The sequence below is a fragment of the Lontra canadensis genome, unplaced genomic scaffold (genome assembly GCF_010015895.1).
Source record: "Lontra canadensis isolate GAN:19392208 unplaced genomic scaffold, GSC_riverotter_1.0 scaffold69, whole genome shotgun sequence".
NCBI classification, from domain to species: Eukaryota; Metazoa; Chordata; class Mammalia; order Carnivora; family Mustelidae; genus Lontra; species Lontra canadensis.
In genome coordinates, this window is record NW_022631063.1 from 10,021,534 (window position 1) to 10,033,656 (window position 12,123).

Consider the following 12,123-nt stretch of genomic DNA (forward strand, 5'->3'; position numbering starts at 1 on the left):
AAAAAGAGATGCAGTTTGGGGAGAGATTTTAAAAAAATGTCTTGACGCAAAAGCTTCTCCAGAGATTTTGCCTTTTAAGTAAAGAATGCATCCCTTAATATTTTAGGAACATTAAAAATATTTCAAAAGCCATTATACATTAGTTTATGTCTCTTATCCCTGGAACTTATTGGTGTTCAATAAACAATAAAGAATTATAGTAGCCATAATAACAAATCTTTCACTTCTTGTTGCTGCAATTAGGTGACTAGAAATTTAATTATGCAATTTCTTATGGCAAGATAAATGTACCATTTTCTATGAGAGAATAAAATTTGCAAGATATGAGCATACCATAGACTTAATAAATGGCATGGAAAACTTAACTATCAAGAGAGTAATTATCAGGAGACCTCAACTGAGCAAAATCAGAGCCTCTCAGTGGTTCTGAGCTATGAATAAATGTGCGCTGGGGTATAAGTCTCAATTCCTCCTAATAGACAATGGGATCTTACATATTTTTTGTAAGATGCCTGATTTTAAATATAGACCTTGTCTGAAATTTTAATACTCTGATTGTGAAAGTTAGAAGCAATGTACTGGATTCTCATTCCACAAGACTATGCAGATTCTACGGGAAGAAGTCAGGTTATTGTGACCTGTTTGCTTGCAGGTCAGGTTTGTTTTCCTGTGGCCTAGCACAGCACTGGGCATGTAATACATGCTCCAGAAACAGTCACCAAATTTAACTAAATTATGTTGCTCTTTTTCAGAGGAAGTAAATGTACTTTTAAGGAATTTTCCTGTTTAATTTTTAGTTTTTAAAGATTTTATTTATTTATTTGACAGAAAGAGATCACAAGGAGACAGAGAGGCAGGCAGAGAGAGAGGGGGAAGCAGGTTCCCTGCTGAGCAGAGAGCCCGATGCTGAGCTCAATCCCAGGACCCTGGGATCATGACCCGAGCTGGAGGCAGAGGCTTAACCCACTGAGCCACCCAGGTGCCCCTTTAATTTTTATTTATAACGATGTAATAGATGCACATAGTTTAAAAAGTCATGGCTTGTAATAAAAATGATCAGTCATTTGTTCCATCCTCCCTCAACCCTCAAATTCTGCCCCCCAGACATTTTCTGGTCTGCCAACCATTTCTTCTGAAGTTTCTATCCATATTTGTGTATCAAAGTCCCTACAAAAAAATTTCTTGATAGAAAACTAATAATATATTTTGATTAAAAAAATTTTAAAGCAGAGTTTGATAGAAACTCATTGGGCAGGTGGCAATTGTCCAAATGAATTCAGTCAAATGAGTTCCTTAAGGGCTTTTGTCCTTGGGTTGCACAAGGTCAGTTGCAGAGAAGTTAGTCATGGGGTGGTTTAGAAGTTAACAGGGTCTGGGGAGGGATTGGTGGAGTTTTGTAAACTCACATTTATCTGGGGTCATTGGTTTGGTACCTGAGGCAAGACTAGTTGTTGAAACAGTATGTGATGTATGCTTCCAGAGCACATGAGTCCCTAAGAGCTGCTATTTAAGGAACTCTTGAATATACTGACATTGAAAGTGCAAAGGATAACATATTAGAAACTGTTCTAAATTTATAAATTAGCCAAGACACAGAAAAGATGCTTGTTTCCTACTGTAAGTTCTATAAGACTAAGGCAAGCACTGTTCAAAGTACTCTTGATAACAAAAACATTTAACTCAATGTTTCTAATGTTTTAAATTATAATGGGCTATATAGATACTAATGTTACTATTATTTCATTTCCTCTTATGTTTATAACTAACAGTAAGAGTTTTAATGTTTTGGCAAAAATTTTAAAGGTCATGGAACAATCATAATTTTCCCACCAGCTTTAAGATTGCTTTGCAGAGTGTAGCACCTACAGGGAAAGCCAGAGGGAGATGGATGTTGAGAGAATGAGAAGGAAGGGGAAGAAAAGGCATCCATGGATTACAGTACCTACAGCCAAGCTGCAGCCCAGCAAGGCTACAGTGCATACACTGCCAGGCCACTCAAGGAAAGGCACGGAATCCCCTGGTAAGCAGGCAGAAAAGTTATGGAACCTATGGACAGCCCACTGATGTCAGCTATACCCAGGCACAGTCCACTGCAACCTACGGACAGGCCACCTTGCAACTTTTTATGGACCTGCTCCTGCTGATTATACTACTCCAATTGCCCCCCACCCCCACCCCAGGTGTATAGTCAGTCTGTCCAGGGGCACAGAACTGGTGCTTACGATACCACCACTGCTATGGTCACTACCACCCAGGCCTCCTATGCAGCTCAGTCTGCATATGGCCCTCAGCCTTCTTACCCAGCCTATGGGCAGCAGCCAGCAGCCACTGCACCTGCAAAACCACAGGATGGTAACAAACCTGCTGAGACTAGTCAACCTCAAACTAGCACAGGGGTTTACAACAAGCCCCATTTAGGATATGGACAGAGTAACTACAGTTATCCCCAGGTACCTGGGAGCTACACATGCAGCCAGTCACAGCACTACCGTCTTATCCTCCTACCAGCTATTCCTCTACATAGCTGGCTGACTGCTTATAATCAGAACAGTTACTCTCAGCGAACACCAATGGGCAGCCGAGCACAATGGACAACAGAGTTCCTATGGCAACAAAGCAGCCATGGGCAGCAGCTGCCCACTAGTTACTGCCCCTCGGCCCTCTCCCCCACCACCAAACCGAATCCTACAGCTAGGCTCCAAGACAATATAGACAGTAGAGCAGCAACTACGGGTATCAGAGTTCATTCTGACAGGACTACCCCAGTAGCATGGGTGTTTATGGTCAGGAGTCTAGAGGATTTTCCGGATCAGGAGAGAACCAGAGCATGAGTTGTCCTGATAATCGGGGCAGGGGAAGAGAATTTTATTGGTGGAGGCATGAGCAGAGGTGGGCGGAGTGGAGGATGCAGTGGAATGGCCGCTGGAGAGCGAGGTGGCTTCAATAAGCCTGGTGGACCCATGGCTGAAGGACAAGATCTTGATCTAGGCCTACTTGCAGATCCACATGAAGACTCTGACAACAGTGCAATTTATGTGCAAGGCTTATATGACAATGTGACTAGAGAAGCTGGCAGACTTCTTTAAGCAGCATGGAGTTCTTAAGAATAACAAGAGAACCAGACAATCCATTATCCCTGTCTACTTGCACAAGGAAACAGGAAAGCCCAAAGGTAATGCTACAGTGTCCTATGAAGACCCACCAACTGCCAAAGCTGCCATGGAGTGGTTTGCTGGGAAAGATTTTCAAGGGAGCAAATTTAAGGTTTCTCTTCCTTGGAAGAGGAATGGCATGTGGGGTGGTATGCCTCCTTGTGAGGGCAGAGGGATGCCACTGCCACTTTGTGGAGGTCCAGGGGGCCCAGGAGGTTCTGAAGGCCCTATAGTCACATGGAGACTGTGGAGGAGACAGAAGTGGCTTTCCTTCAAGGGGGCCCTGGGGTTCCTGAGAGAACCCATCTGGAGGAAGAAGAAATGTCTAGCTGGACACTGGCAGTGCCCCAGTCTGGGTGTGGAAACTGAAACTTTGCCTGGAGAGCAGAAAGCAACGGTATAAGGTCTTGAAGCCTGAAGGCTTCCTGCCATCACCCTTTCCACACCCCCCTGGGGGGGGGTGTCACTGTGGCAGAGGTGGCCCTGGTGGCACGCTGGGAGGAAGAGGTGTCCTCGTGGACCACGGTGTTCCTGGTGGAGTGTTCAGAGGTGGCTGTGGTGGAGACAGAGGTGGCTCCTATAGTGGCTGGGGCATGGACTGAAGTGGCTTTGGTGGAGGAGGGCAAGGTGGCCCTAGTGGGCCCCCTGGACCTTTGATGGAACAGTTGGGAGGAAGAAGAGGTGGGCATGGAGGACCTGGAAGAATGGATAAACGCGAGCACCATCAGGAATGTAGCAATGCAGAGACACGCAGAGCTGCGTTGACTGCCAGATTTATTTTTTTTAAACCAGAAAATGTTTTAAATTTATAATTCCATATTTATAATGTTATTATGATTACTCCTTATCTGTACTTTAGTATTTTTCACCATTTGTGAAGAAATATTAAAAGAAGTTAAATGGGGGGGAAAAAAGATTGCTTTTCAGTTTCAGCTTGCATGGCCATGTTTATGGTGCCACACTATTGTGCAAAGAATAGCTTGTAAATGAAATGGAGAACCAAGTTTCCTCTCTTCTCCCTACACCTGCCTGCCCTCTGCTGGAGGTGCCAAAAATTAGTGACATTGTCCAAAGACTCGAAATACACTGTACAGGTGGTTTTCAACCTTTTATTCTTCCCTGCCCTACCCTTCACTGCCAGCCTTGAAGGGATGCAGAGCATTCCCATGAGAAGCAAGGATGTTCCAACTCTTAGCTGAATCAGTTGTTATATCCAGATTGTGGAGAAGACTGGTGCCATTAAGCAATCACAATCATATAACCTAATTATCTTAATTTAATTCTGGGCATGGAGGGTAACCTTCTGATAAAGCCTACTGTTGGAAGAGATGTCGAAAATTATTTTGTTCAACTATTTTTACTTTTACTTCTATTGCATAACTAAAATTTTTTCCTGCATTCTAAAAGTAAGCTCAGAGATAATAACTTTTCAGCCTGGACTGAATTTTTGACTTATGCCAAATTTTGATTGACATTTTCTTCTCTCATTCAATCTCTGTAATTGTCCTCACAGCTTGGACAATTACTCCCAGAAATGTGTAATATTAAGAGCGACGTAAAGACATTTGTTATGACTGAGATTAAGAACTGTGTAACCTTTCAGTTTCTTTTCAGAACTTCCAGGTCCCCTTCCAGACTCTGAATTCCGAGATATTGCATTAATCTCCTCTTTTACTCCTGGTCATATCTACACCCCACCCTCCACAGTTTACCCTCCCATATAAGGTGATATCACTTCTCTGCCTAGTGATTTAGCACTGGCTAAGTCCACAGGAAATGCTGAACATTCTTTCCATTAAATGTGTGAATAAAATAATATATTTCATTTCCTTAAAGAAGAAGCTGTAGTTAGTACCACTTGGTCATCAGAACTGGACTTGAGATCCAGGCAATCTATGTATCTATAAACTTCTAGAATTCTGTTAAGAACTCTTGGCTCAAAATGAGGGGCAGAGATTATAGGACATTTAAAGATATGAAATTTAAAAATCCTTCATCTGCCTATCTCATGTTTTACTGTTGTTAGTAGTTTACATGTAACTTAGCATACAATGTGGTTTACTCTTCTTAGTTGTTTTTTTTTTTTCTTGTAAGAATTCGGCTCACATCTCTGACCACAAGGAAAGTTATCATCATGCCCATTTTATACTTGGGGAAATTAAGACAAATGGAGAAATAGAAAGAAATACCTGATTTTACAATAGATCTGGGAACAGAATACTGGAGCCACTGATTTATTTCACTTCATTAGAGTAGCAATTTTGTTTTTTCTCTCTCTCCCTCTCTCTTTCCTTCCCTCCCTTTCCTCTCTTCTTCCTTTTTCTTTTTTTTTAAAATATTTTATTTATTTATTTGAGAGAGACACAGTGAGAGAGAGTATGAGCGAGGGGAAGGTCAGAGAGAGAAGCAGACTCCCCGTGGAGCTGGGAGCCCGATGCAGGACTCGATCCCGGGACTCCGGGGTCATGACCTGAGCTGAAGGCAGTCGTCCAACCAACTGAGCCACCCAGGCATCCCTCTTCTTCCTTTTTCTTTCTCCCTCCTTTCCTCTTTTTTTTTTTTTTTTTGTTTGTATACTCCTTAAAGTAGTTCTGAAAAATCATGTGACTTCTCACACATTTTTATGTTAACATCTGAATTTTTTGTCATAAATTTAAATAGTAGCAAAGAATGTAATTATATTGTAAATATTGATATATTTTTAAATTTAATTTTATTTTTTTCAGTGTTCCAGAATTCCTTGTTTATGCACTATACTCAGTGCTCCATGGAATACGTGCCTTCCTTAATACCCACCACCAGGCTCACCCATCCCCCCACTCCCCTCCCCTCCAAAATCCTCAGTTTGTTTCTCAGAGTCCACAGTCTCTCATGGTTTGTCTCTCCTGCCGATTTCCCCCAACTCCCATCTCCCAATGTCTTCTGTGTTATTCCTTATGCTCCATAAGTAAGTGAAACCATACAATAACTGACTCTCTCTGCTTGACTTATTTCACTCAGTATAATCTCTTCTAGTCCCATCCATGTTGATACAAAAGTTGGGTATTCATCTTTTCTGATGGAGGCATAATACTCCGTTGTATATATGGACCATATCTTCTTTATCCATTCATCTGTTGAAGGCATCTTGGCTTTTTCCATAGTTTGGTGACTGTGGCCATTGCAGCTATGAATATTGGGGTACAGATGGCCCTTCTTTTATCTACATCTGTATCTTTGGGGTAAATACCAAGTATTTTAGTTGAATGGTCATAGGGTAGCTCTATTTATTTTTTTAAGATTTTATTTACTTATTTGTCAGAGAGAGAGAGAGAAAGCACAAGCAGGGAGAGCAGCAGGCAGAGGGAGAAGCAGGCTCCCTGCTGAGGAAGGAGCCCGATGTGGGACCCGATCCCAGGATGCTGGGATCAGACCTGAGCTGAAGGCAGACATAGCTGACTGAGCCATCCAGGTGCCCTAGGATAGCTCTATTTTTAATTTCTTAAGGAATCTCCACACTGTTTTACAAAGTGGCTGCACCAACTTGTATTCCCACCAACAGTGTAAGAGGGTTCCCCTTTCTCTACATCCTCTCCAACACATGTTGTCCACTGTCTTGTTAATTTTGGCCATTTTAACTGGTGTAAGGTGGTATCTCAATGTAGTTTTGATTTGAATCTCCCTGATGGCTAATGATGATGAACATTTTTTCATGTGTCTGTTAGCCATTTGTATGTCTTCTTTGGACAAGTGTCTGTTCACGTCTTCTGCCCATTTTTGGTGTGATTATCTGTTTTGTGTGTGTTGAGTTTGAGGAGTTCTTTATAGATCTTGGATATCAGCCCCTTGTCTGTCATTTGAGAACATCTTCTCCCATTTGCCCCTTTGTTTTGTTGACTGTTTCCTTTGCTGTGCAGAAGCTTTTGATCTTGATGAAGTCCCAGAAGTTCATTTTTGCTTTTGTTTCCTTTGCCTTTGGAGACATGTCTTGAAAGAAATTGCTGTGGCCTATGTTCTCCTCTAGGATTTTGATAGATTCCTGCCTCATGTTGAGGTCTTTTACCCATTTTGAGTTTATCTTTGTGTATGGTGTAAGAGAATGAGAATGAAGACACATCAGTCCAAAACCTATGGGATACAGCAAAGGCAGTCCTACCATCATATATATAGCCATCCAAGCCTCACTCAAAAAAACGGAAAAATCCAGAACACACCAGCTCTCTTTACACCTTAAAAAACTGGAAAATCAACAAAAAATTAAGCCAACCCCATGCACAAGAAGAGAGATAATCAAGATTAGAGCAGAGGTCAATGAGGTAGAAACGAGAGATAAAGTAGAACACATCAATGAAATTAGAAACTGATTTTTTGAAAGAATCAATAAGATTGATAAACCACTGGCCAACCTAATCCAAAAGAAAAGAAGAGAGGACCCAAATTAATAAAGTTATGAATGAAAAGGGAGAGATCATGACTAACACCAGGGAAATAGAAACAATCATCAGAAATTATTATCAACAGTTATATGCCAATAAGTTAAGCAACCTAGATGAAATGGATGCATTCCTGGAAACCTATAAACTTCCAAAACTGAATCAGGAAGAAATTGGCAATGTGAACAGACCAATATCTAGTAATGAGACTGAAGCAGTGATCAAAAACCTCCCAAAAAACAAGAGCCCAGGACCTGACAGATTCTCTGGAGAATTCTACCAAACATTCAAAGGAGAAATAATACCTATTTTCCTGAAGCTGTTTTAGAAAAATAGAAATGGAAGGAAAATCTTCCAGACTCTTTCTATGAAGCCAGCATTACCCTGATCCCCAAACAAGGTAAAGACCCCACCAAAAGGGAGAATTTCAGACCAATATCCCTGATGAATACTGATGCCAAGATTCTCAACAAGATCCTAGGATCCAACAGTACATTAAAAAGATTATCCACCATGACCATGTGGGATTTATCCATGGGATGCAAGGGTGGTTCAACATTCACAAATCAATCAGTGTGATAGAACAAATCAATAAGAGAAGAGGGAAGAACCACATGGTCCTCTCAATTGATGCTGAAAAAGCATTTGACAAGATACGGCATCCATTCCTGATTAAAATGTTTCAAAGTATAGGGATAGAGGGAACATTCCTCAACTTCATAAAATCTATCTATGAAAAACCCACAGTGAATGTCATCCTCAATGGGGAAAAGCTGACAGCTTTCTCTTTGAGATCAGCAACACGACGACAATGTCCACTCTCGCCACTGTTGTTCAGCATAGTACTAGAGGTCCTAGCAATAGCAGTCAGACAACAAAAAGAAATAAAAGGTATTCAAATTGGCAAAGAAGAAGTCATATTCTCTCTCTTCATAAATATTGGTATTTTAACAAAAACCTATTACATTAGCCTTTTATGTATACAATATAATTATGAAGGCAATTTTATATGTACTGTATTACTTTTAAAAACATATGAACATGTCATTTGGGATAACATGGATGGATCTTGAGCGCATTAAGCTAAGCAAACTAAAATCAGAGAAATACAAATACTGTATGATCTCATAGACAGAACACAGTTTGGTTGCCATAGGTGGGGGGTGGGAAGTAAGGGATGGGGAAGTAGGGGCCGTGGCAAAATGAGTGAAAATGGTCAAAAGGGATAAATTTCTAGTTTTAAAATAAACACAGGCATGTAATATATAGCTTGACAACTATATATTAATGAGATTATATGTACAAAAGTTGCTAAGAGGGTAGATCTTAAAAGTGCTCATCACAAGAAAAAAAAATTATAATGATGTGCAGAGACAGATGTTAATTGGATCTATTGTGGTGATCATTTTGTAAGAAATACATATACCAAATCATTATGTTGTACACCTAAAACTAATGTTACATGTCAATTTTATCTCAATATAAAAAAATGAGTAGTATTTTTTCTAACATTAGGGATTATTATTTTGCTCGTTTCTCCTTGAACTTGAATTTTTATTTTACTTTACCCACAAAATTTTGTTCTTTATATTTGAAAGCTGAAAAAAAATTAATCTTCATACTTTTCTCCACAAAAAATATGTGTACATTGAAATTTAAAATCTATGCTTCCAGGCACATGTGTAGCTCAGTTGGTTAAACAACTGCCGTTGATCATGATCCCAGAGTCCTGGTATCGAGTCCTGGATTGGGTTCCCAGCTCCATGGGGAGTCTGTTTCTCCCTCTGACCTTCTTCCCTCTCATGCTCTCTCTCACTGCCTCTCTCTCAAATAAATAAATAAAATCTTTTCAAAAAATAAAAAAATAAAAAATAAAAAATATGCTTCCTGTATTGATAAAGCTGAGTGTTATACAATTGAACATAACATAAATGCACTGTTAAATTTAGTAATTATTAAAAAATGTGAAATGTTACTAGAATTGTATCTCTTTTTTTAATTGTAATTTTGGTTTTTTTTTCAGTGTTCCAAAATTCATTGTGCACCACACCCAGAGCTCCATGCAATATGTACCCTCCACAATACCCACCACCAGGCTCACCCCACTCTCCGCCCCATCCTCCAAAACCCTCAGTTTGTCTCTCAGAGTCCACAGTCTCTCATGGTTTGTCTCCCCCTCCGATTTCCTCCAACTCACTTCGTAGATCTTCTTTTTCCTTTTTTAATTAGTGCATATATCAATAGATATATATTACTTATTGCTAGAATGTGACTGGATTGTGTGGAATTGACAGCAAAAATAAGTTATTAGCTATTTTTACGTGGAAGGTTTTCAAAAGATGTATTAATGACTGTTTACTGTAGAATCCACAAACCATTCTTGTTAAGCTAATGTATATCTGAGAAATATATCACAGGATAAAATAAACTGGTAGAAAGTGGTTGACCAATGAGAACAAGCAGGAAATTAAATGCATCCAAGTAAAAAATGAATATAGATTTTCCATAACTAATTATCTTTATGAAATAGTTAACTACAAATTTTCTCTTATGAATCCTAATGAATGTGTAAGAAAATATAAAATAATAAGTTGCAATACTCTCTAATGCTTGAAAAAGTAATATTGATCAGCAGAAATACTCGGGGGGAATTTTCATCTCCTCCTTCTTAAAATTATGCAGCTGAGACACAGACCACTGCTTTGATCAAGGTGGCTTTGCTGGAGGCACTTGTAGCCTGGAGATTTCAAATGAGTGAAGGATTTGCCTTTAGTTTATGAAGTTAGGAGAAGGTGACTAGGAATGAGAAGATGGGAAAGAGACTGGGCACAGTGCTTTGACCAAGCACGTGTTCTCAGGCAGATTAGATTTAAGCATGAATAATATGGAATTTGAGGACCTGGAAATGAATTCCGTTTAAACCCACACAGTTGCCCTATCAACCCCAATTTGAAAAGCACAATAGAGACCTCTGAGACCCACAGTGTATTTTATCTAAACTTTTTAGAAAGCCCAGGAACACAAAGCCTGGCTGGGCTGTTTTGTGAAAGACCTTCACACAAGCTTGAAACCTTATGTGACAACAGCCTTCCTCGGGGAACTACAACCTTTCGGACTGGATACTGAAGTAGTAGGCTAGGAAGCAGGGCAAACAAAACATGGTAGGAGACTATTCCGTGCTTTTAATATCTTTCCATCTTTGAGTGAAAGTTTATTTCCATAAGGAAAGGAATGAAAGTTGTTATATGTGAACTGGCTGCCCAGCAAGTATTATAATAAAAACCACAATGTAAGGGCAACATCCAGACAAGATCATAATCATCTCAAAAATGTATCTGCTTTAAGAAGCTTTGAAGGATATGATCTCCCTGATATGAGGGAGAGGAGATGCAACATGGGGGGTTAAGGGGGTAGGAGAAGAGTAAATGAAGCAAGAAGGGATTGGGAGGGAGATAAACCATAAGTGACTCTTAATCTCACAAAACAAACTGAGGGTTGCTGGGGGGAGGGGGGTTGGGGGGGATGGGGTTATTATGGACATTGGGGAGGGTATGTGCTATGATGAGTGCGGGGAAGTGTGTAAACCTGGCGATTCACAGACCTGTACCCCTGGGGAAAAAAAATATATGTTTATAAAAAATAAAATTAAAAAAAAAAAAAAGCTTTGAAGGGCTGGACTTCAATGGTTAAATATGAGCTCTTTTTAGTGATCTAAAGATGAAACAAAACTATCATGCTGTTTTTCTAAAGCATTTAATAAATGTATATATTACAATCTAGAGTATCACAATTATGATTAATAATTTTTAAGGTGCTAGAAGACATTTCATTATATTTTAATGATTTTTAGCCTCAATTTTAAAATTGCCACAAATTTGTAAAGCATTTATAATTTTTTTGGAAAAAAGTCAATCCTGCAGCAAAAATGAATAAAATTGAAAACCTGTCCTTGAGATTTAGGAAATGTAGTTGTGTAGATGGCATGCTCATTGATAAAAAGAAGATGGAAATGTGTTAGAAATAGGGCTTTGATTTTTTAAAATGTTTACTTGGCCTACACATTCACCTTTATTTTTGTCATTCTATACCATTTCTGCATGTGTGGCTAAGATATACTTATTATTAAACTATCTGATTAGGGTGGCCTAATCTTCTAATTTAAGAAACTATTTTTTTTTATTCCTGGAATTATTATTTACATATGAGTTCAAAGAGTGTGTTTTTCAGATTTACTCATACCTGTGATAATGTTAAATGAATAAATCTAAAATACAGAGGTAAAAATAGACATCGAATAAACTGATTCTGAGTCTAGATAACAAACTAATATTTTAATGTTGCTACCGAAGGGTCTCTCCTTAGTTGGAATAATATTTTATCAATGTTTTCTGCTCCTCTAAGTTCTGTGAAATAATTTGCTACAATTCAATAAAATTACAACCTGAATATGGGTTGGCATACTTGTATTTATAAATGCAGAGATCCCTGCCTGTGATAGCCCGGCTCCAAGATGGCATCAATAATCCCTACCTCCTGATAGTCACAGCTTGTGGAGTCCC

The 12,123-nt window shown here is 39.3% G+C and overlaps 1 pseudogene; it reads left to right on the forward strand.

Annotated features, from left to right (window-relative positions):
- Positions 1–573: 573 nt before the first annotated feature.
- On the forward strand, positions 574–4,814 carry LOC116880883 (annotated as a pseudogene).
- Positions 4,815–12,123: the final 7,309 nt, after the last annotated feature.